Source organism: Lycium barbarum, chromosome 5 (genome assembly GCF_019175385.1).
Source record: "Lycium barbarum isolate Lr01 chromosome 5, ASM1917538v2, whole genome shotgun sequence".
NCBI classification, from domain to species: Eukaryota; Viridiplantae; Streptophyta; class Magnoliopsida; order Solanales; family Solanaceae; genus Lycium; species Lycium barbarum.
The window spans coordinates 92,858,364-92,867,370 of NC_083341.1; positions in this window are offsets into that span (position 1 = coordinate 92,858,364).

A 9,007-nucleotide genomic window follows, 5' to 3' on the forward strand; every position below is an offset into this window, starting at 1 on the left:
GGCCAAATATCCCAAAATTTTCTATACCAATAACAAGGCATACACTAAGTACTAGTATCAATATCAAGTAATTTAGTCCTTCCGTTTTACTCCAAATTCACAAACAATCCACCAATTTATACACAACGTATCAAACAAGGTCCTATGGAGTCTACAGGCCACAAGCCCGATCAAACCAGTCACAAGCAATACCATACCTTAAGGCACTTCATACCCAAAGGTTTACATGAAATCTCCGTCAATATTATCTATATATACGCTTCGCTAGTCGAAGTCTCACCACAAAGGTATGCCGTAACCTACGTGGAAGGCCGAGCAGCAATCTCGAGTCAAACTTGTGCCCTTCCTTTACGTTGAGCCTCAAGATAATCAAAGTCTACCATATTCGAATGCGGAATTAGAAACAAGAAGAAGGAAATTAATAAACTTAATTCTTATTAAATCCCCAAATTCAAACCCATAAACTAGGGTTCATAAACTAATAAAGTAAAAATAATAATCTAAAGCTCTCACCATGGAATTAGTATTCTAGAGGTTCAATTCCCATTAATAATCAACTAATTTAGTTAACAATTACTCAAAATTCGGATTATATAGAAAACCCCCAAATTTGGGTATAAACCCTAGCCTTTAATTCACAAATTAAGCCTTAGAAATGGAAGATTCAAGTTACTGTAGCTATTATCCATCAATTGCGTGCTTGATGAAGCTAACCCAACCAATAATATAAGATTTCAAAGCCAAGAATTCATTAGGAGGAAAATCCATTAAAATCCCTTTTTTAATCTTAAGCTTTTTATGGAAAATATGAATCTAGCTAGTTTGTTCCCAACATATTCAAGCATATTCAACATTAATCTTACTATTTAGGAAGATTCTAGGAACCAAAAATGATTTAGAGCTTAACTCAAGAACCCATTGAAGACCCATTAGATTCTATGAATTCTAGATTATGCTAGATGATTATGAGAGGTTAATGGAATCATAATAAGGTAGGAATTTTACCTTGGGGAAGAAATCCCACTGCTACAGCGGTGCCACTATAGCGGTGCTGGGGCTGCCCCAGCAGACACCAGACACCAGAATTTTTCTCAACTTCCACAATTTCATCCCGAGATCCGGCAACCACCCGAGACCCGGAACATACAAACCAAATATGTAGATATACATAAAAACGTGCTATGAACGTACTTGTTGCCTTGGAATTCCCATCAGAGGTCTCATTGACCGAGTCAACCCCCGATACCTCAAAACTAACTTTCCAACCCAGGTCCTAAAATGCACCTGACTGCATTGGGAACCGATACGAATATGCTCACAAGTTCTAAATTACCTTCCGGACCTCTCGAAGTCGAAGGATTCTCGAAAAAGGTCCGTTTACTCAAAAGTCAATTTTGAGTCAACTCATTTTCGCTTAAAGCCCAATTTTTCTAGAAAACATTCTAAGGCCCACAACGATGCCTAGGAAGTCATGTAACAATCTCCTCAAGTCAAAATAGTTCTAACGAGACTCGGGAATGGGTCAACGAAGGCAAAAAAAGGAATAATCATGGTAACAACAATACGAGTCATTACATCAAATACCAATTAAAAATCGCTTGTCCTGGAGCGAAGAACGGGAGTAGGATAATCTTAAGATAACCAAGGAAATCATATCACAACCAACACGAAGCTTTTTCAACAAGATGCCAACCCCAACCGCAATTCATTCGCACCCAACCAAAGACCCAATTACCATGCCTCTAAAACATACAACGAATCTCTCATGGATAAATCAAATAGCACGAACCTTTAGACATAACTAATCATAAAACGTCCCGAACTGGTAAGATTTTCTAAGCTAGCTAATCCAAAATCATTCCTTGAATCACAATTTCTTAGATGTACACAATACAAACCGAAACCAGGACTTACGCTTCCCAAAAGAGAATATTAAATCTCCCAGAAAACTCTAAGCTATTTCATCGAAATTATCTTTCTCATAGTCAACTTGGTCAGTCTTAAATCTTCTTAACTCTTCAAACCACTTATCTAGGAACTAACCATCGAGTACCGCATAGGGCAAGATCTGTCAACATCCAATGATCAGAACGGAGCCTTCTCACAATCCTAGAATATCTTCGAAGCACAACCATTATCATTACAACCTCTTGTACTAACCGAAAAGCTGACTCTGGTGAGACACCAAAAGGACTACTAATAACAAACCTCAAAAATCAGGCATCTCTTGTCACATCCGTTAAACTGATTTACTTGGAACCCATAAGTTCTGTTGGAGTTACAACCTCGATTTAACTGTTTCCATTCAACGATAATGACCCACAATGAATGCACCATTTCAGAGTATATCTGCAACCACACAAACTGATTCTAAGATCCCAAACCCATCATATTCTTACCGCGCATAGCAACCCATAAATTACCGCTCTCGTCTCTAAAAGCTGAAACTTATCCAAATTGTTCTCAAGGTATGGAATAACTAAATCTTGCAAATGCAACCTCAAATTCCTTAACATTACCCAATACGCATACCTGGTACAACCCGAATTTTCTGACACTAATGACATATGTACTCCTAAATCAATCTTTTAACTATCAAACTCTCCGTTGTAGTACCGCAATAACCCATAATACTTTTGAAAGCATCAAAATCTCATAATCCTTGGCGCTAACAAGCATAATAACTTTGGACCCCTATTATCCGAAGTCATTCCGTCAATGTCATTCATAACATAATGCTTAGCACCACACGATCCTATCTCGGAAACACTGATAGCCATAAAATATTTAGAATTTCTACAATTCCTTTCTCGTAAACACACACTAACTCATTCATTGCAAATTACTGCGAAACTATCCAAAGGGAGACTCAATAATCAATATGCCATGAATATGAGTATGAATGTGGGACAATGCAACTATAAACCGTGAACAATCTTAAGTTTCAAACCATGCCAAACATAACACACCAATATCACAAAGCCTAGGGAGACTCAATAATCAATATGCCATGAATATGAGTATGAATGTGGGACAATCCAACTACGAACCGTGAACAATCTTAAGTTTCAAGCCATGCCAAACATAGCTCACCAATATCACAAATGATACACATCCGTGCCACACAAAGCGCACCAAAATCATCAGTAATGGTCCACACAGTAATTATAATGAATATCCAATCTCCATGACAATATGGGCCAAATATCCAAAAATTGCTATACCAACAACAAGGCGTACACTAAGTACTAGTATCAATATTAAGTAATTTAGACCTTCCGTTTGACTCCAAATTCACAAACAATCCACCAATTTATACACAACATACCAAACAAGGTCCTATGGAATATACATGCCACAAACCCAATCAAACCAGTCACAAGCAATACTAAACCCTAAGGAAACATCCAACCCAAACTTCATACCCAAAGGTTTACATGAAATCTCCGATAATATTATCTATATATACGCTTCACTAGTCGAAGCCTCACCACTAAGGTATGCCGTAACCTACCTGGAAGGTCGAGCAGTAATCTCGAGTCAAACATGTGCCCCTCCTTTACGTTGAGCATCAAGATAATCAAAGTCTACCGTATTCGAATTCGAAATTAGAAACAAGAAGAATGCATTTAATAAACTTAACTCTTATTAAATCCCCAAATTCCAACCCATAAACTAGGGTTCATAAACTAATAAAGTAAAAATAATAATCTAAAGTTGTCACCATGGAATTAGTACTCTAGAGGTTCAATTCCCATTAATAATCAACTAATTTAGTTAACAATTACTCAAAATTCGGATTATATAGAAAACCCCCAAATTTGGGTATAAACTAGCCTTTAATTCACAAATTAAGCCTTAGAAATGGTGATTCAAGTTAATATAGCTATCATCCATCAATCTCATGCTTAATGAAGCTAACCCAACCAATGATATAAGATTTCAAAGCCAAGAACTCATTACGAAGAAAATCCATTAAAACCCCTCTTTTAATCTTAAGCTTTTTATGGAAAATATGAATCTAGCTAGTTTGTTCCCAACATATTCAAGCATATTCAACATTAATCTTACTATTAAGGAAGATTCCAGGAACCAAAAATGATTTAGAGCTTAACTCAAGAACCCATTGAAGACCCATTAGATTCTATGAATTCTAGATTATGCTAGATGATTATGAGCGGTTAATTGAATCATAATAAGGTAGGAATGTTACCTTAGGGAAGAAATCACTTGAAAACCCTCCACTTCGCCTCCACAAGGTTCTCAAGTCAGGATAGAAATAATGACTAGGGTTTTGGGATTTTAAACTTATAAAATAAGGTCAGTCTCAGTCAACACCGCTACAACGGTCATATGGCCGCCCCAGCGGCTGTGTAGACCGCTACGGCGGTCCTGGCAAAAATACATACTGCCGCTGCAGCGGCTATCCCACTGCTACAGCGGTGCTGGGGCTGCCCTAGTGGACACCAGACACCAGAATATTTTCCAACTGCCACAATTTCATCCCGAAATCCGGCATCGACCCGAGACCCGAAACATAAAAATCAACTATGCAGATATATATAAAAATGTGCTACGAACGTACTCATAGCCTCGGAATTCCCATCATAGGTCTCGTTGACCGAGTCAACCCCCGATACCTCAAAACTAACTTTCCAACCTAGGTCCCAAAATGCACCCAAGTGCATTGAGATCCGATATGAATATGCACACAAGTTCTAAACCACCATTGAGACATCTTGGAATTGACGGATTCTCGAAAAAAGTTCATTTACTAAAAAGTTAATTTTGAGTCAACTCATTTTCGCTTAAAGCCCAAGTTTTCCAGAAAACATTCTAAGGCCCACAATGATGCCTAGGAAGTCATGCCAACTATCTCCTCAGGTCAAAATAGTTCTAACGAGACTCAGGAATGGGTCAACGAAGGCAAAAACAGAATAATCATGATAACGACAAGACAGGTTGTTACACTTTATGATGATATTTTTGTGTTGTTAAAATATGTTGATTTTTCTTATAGTTAATTTTCCTTTTTTAGGTTTGATTATGATGTCTATAGGTTAATATGCCTTTTTAGATTTGTAAAGAAGTTAAGGAGCCATTTCTTATGCTCACAGTGGCGAGAAATGTGGTAAATGGGGAGCCAAGATGTTAAATGTGGCACTTGGTGGGAGGCAACCTATCGCTCTCAAAATTCTTAGTTGTTTTTTGAATTTTACTTTTTTATAATAGTTTATTATATTAGTTTTTACTACAATACCAAGTTTCATGTTATTTGGAATTAATTGGACAGGTTTAAGGGGTTGAAGTTGGTTAAAATAGTGCAAAACTTTTCTTGGTTAAAATAGTGCAAACGTTTTCTTACTTAAAACAGTGCAAAGTTCTCTTCCAGTTACATAGAGTGCAGGAACAAAGAAGTCCCAAAGTGTTTTGCGGTTTAGATGGTTTGCCTTATTTTAAGTCCAGGTAGGTGTTAGACCATTCACCTCTCCAATTTATGTAACTGTAACTCTCAGTTCCCCGAGTCCCCTACACCTCTCACGACCACCAGGTATACCCCTCTTCTCTTCTCTTCTCTTTCTCTCCCTCTACTTAGCTTTCTCTTTGCTAGTAGAATTTTGTTTTCATCATTTCTATACCAGTGGTTTGTTTGTGTTACACCTCGAAATTTTTTCCGTTCATGCATAGTGAATAGACTGACGAAGGGCGCGACGTATGAGATGTTTTGATAAGTACGAAATGACATTTGATGATTCTAAATGAGATTCCAAAGACATTTGAAGTAAGAGAAGAAAGTTGCCAAGAGGAGGCAAGACATACGAGATGTATCGGAAAGGATTTACGAGTAACGAGTTAATGATGATTTAATGATGCTTGGGAGAAGACATATGATGCCTTTTAGGTTGGTAATGAGGTGTTAAACAAGTGTCAAGAAGGTTCCATAAGGATTGGATATCAAACGAGTCGACGATAACGAGTTTCAGAAAAGTGCGGATTGTACGGTCCACTATACGAACCGTACAAAAGATACGGACCGTAAGTCTGGCCGTATAACCTGTCCAGAGAAGAGCCTCCGCTGGAACCATTATACGGTCACACATACGGACCGTATAAATTGTACGGACCGTATGTGTGTCCGTATAAATGTGTCGGGAAAGATTTTGGGTATTCAATAATGGACCAAGTTCGTTTCATTTCATTTCCCTTTCACACTCCTTCTCTCTAAAACTCTCTAGAACACTTCTCCCACAAGAAATCAAGGGATATTTGTGATTAACTACATCAAACCAAGTAAATCAAGTGTAAGAAACCCATTAAAGTTCATCCACGGCAAGGAATCCAAGTGAAGGTGAAACTAGGGTTTTGCTCAAGTGAGGAGTTTCCACCAAAGGTTCATTCCTACACCATATAAGGTAATATTTATGGTATTTCCATGTTGTTTAAGGTATTTGAAAGTTGAAACACTTGGATTGTAGAATAATATAGAAATGGGTCATAAATGTGGGAATAGTTTCATTTTGAGTGATAGCTTGAATTGAGTCATGATTCTTGATGTGTTTTGATATGGTTATGCTATAAATGATATTAAGGACATGGGATAAGCATTATATGTGAGAAAACGTACTAGTATACTATGACTATGATTAAGGATTAATTGAAGTGGAATTATTAAAGGAGGGTAATGTAGATGAATGAAGATTGTTGGTTATGATATTGTGAACGTTATTATAAAGGTTTGGGAGTTGATACACAATATGGGGAAGGTTGTATAAACGAAGGAAATGCTACCCAATTTTCTCTAGCTTTAATAAGCACGTTCATATAATCGATTAGCTAATGTGAATGCGAATTCTCTTGAAGGTAGAAACGTGAGCATTGAAGGGGAACAATCAAGCGATGGAAATTGTTAAACGAAAGAGGTATGCAAGGCTAGTCCTTTCTTTCTAAGGCATGATTCCTATGGTATGAATCTTCCAATCTCTCCATGATTTTCCTACGTATCGGAAATTATGAGTGTACGATTATAAAGAGCTTCATACAAGATAAAGAAAATAGACACATTACGAGCATGACAATATTGATGATGAATCTAAGTCTAGAAGTCCTAAAGCTCATGAATGACACTCCTACGTAGATGATGATCCTTATATGATTCCTATGATATTATTTCCTCACCTCCCCATGACTTTCTTACATTCGGAGAACTATGAGTCAACATTGATAAAGATCTTCTTATGAGATAAAGATGAGGAATATGTCATGAGTATGATAATAATGATGATAAGTATTAAGCCTAGAGATTCTAAAATAAGAAATGATGTCTATGAAGTTAATGATCCTATTTACGATCCCTTGATGTTGTTCATGGTGTACACTCGCCTTAAAATGTTAGTTTCTTCAAGGTGAGATATGACGAATATGATAACTCCATAATGTAATCGGGGGTTCTCGACCTTATGTCACCCCGATATTGTTATAGATAGTCTATAAGCTTTAATGCATGCCCTATGACCAATGCTCCAAAAAATTGTGAGTCTATGTTCATAGAGGATTTCACATGAGATAAAGGTAAGAGTTATGCCATAGATGCGATGAAGGTAATGATGAGCCTAAGTCTAGAGATTATAAAGTCTATCATACGATATTTATACAAAGTTCATGCTACGAATGTGATATGATTTTCATGGATTGTCTTTAAATTCAAAAGTATGTTCTATGAAAAGTTATGATAAGCTTATGAGATGTATGTGATGGAAATGATGATGATGAGATATACCGAGCCTTGATATGGCCGGGTACGGAAGACATGTATGTGATATTGTCGAGCCACTACGTGGCCGAATACGGATGATGCTTTATGTGTATGAGCAGATACGGTACTACGATATATATATATATACACGTATATAATGCGATGATGTATGCGCTGACGATACCCGTACTATGATTATACATGATATAGGCATGAAAGGTATCCACCCTTAAAAGTTACGCAGGTTATATTTTCATCTTATGTCTTATGATTTTCTCTATTATGTTCATTCCATTCATGCCTTACATACTCAGTACAATATTCGTACTGACGTCCGTTTTCTTTGGACGCTGTGTTCATGCCCACAGGTAGACAGGGAGACGGTGCAGACCTATAGGAGCTATCAGCAGATTTACAGGAGCACTCCATTATTCCGGAGGTGCTATTTGGTTTATCCTTTTGTGTATATATATGTCACGACCCAACCCCGTAGGCCATGACTAGTGCCCGAGTTGGACACTCATATTATCGGTTAACTATAATCATTTATAATCAGCATGTCATGATCTCATTTGTATAAAAAGGTAGAGTGTTATTTTAAAGCTGCCAAGTTTTGTATGTCTTAGGCACCTGTCTCCTGAGGAGTTGCACTTTTTAAACAACAACATGTATATATTCCTACGCAAGCCGACAAGGCTGCCACAATATGCAAAATACCAAACATACATATATATGCAAGCCGACAAGGCTGCCATTACGAATGGGTACGGCCCAAACATAAGTCATAGTCGTAAAACGCATCAACAACTACAAACAGACCCACACAGATGTCCACAAACCTCTAAGAGTAATGACTGTATCATATGGCGGGACAGGGCCCCGCCGTACCCAATTAAACACATATGAGTACAACATAAGGGAGTTATACCACAAGCCAGCTCCGGAACAAAGGAGCAGTCCAAAATAGCTGAATAAGTGTCCTAGGCTGGTGGATCTCCGAAACGAGCGTCTGTACCTGCGGGCATGAACGCAGCCCCCCCCCCCCCCTCCCCCGAAGAAAGGGGGTCAGTACGGAATATGTACTGAGCATGTAAAGCTTGAAACATAGTAATAGACTTATATTGAGACGAGGTATATAGGATTCAATGCAACAACCAAAATTTCATAAAACTTGCCTTTGAACATATTTCATCTGTATCATTCTCATATCAATGTCAGTATAGAGTTTTGTAATCAAAGCTGCATAGCATAATC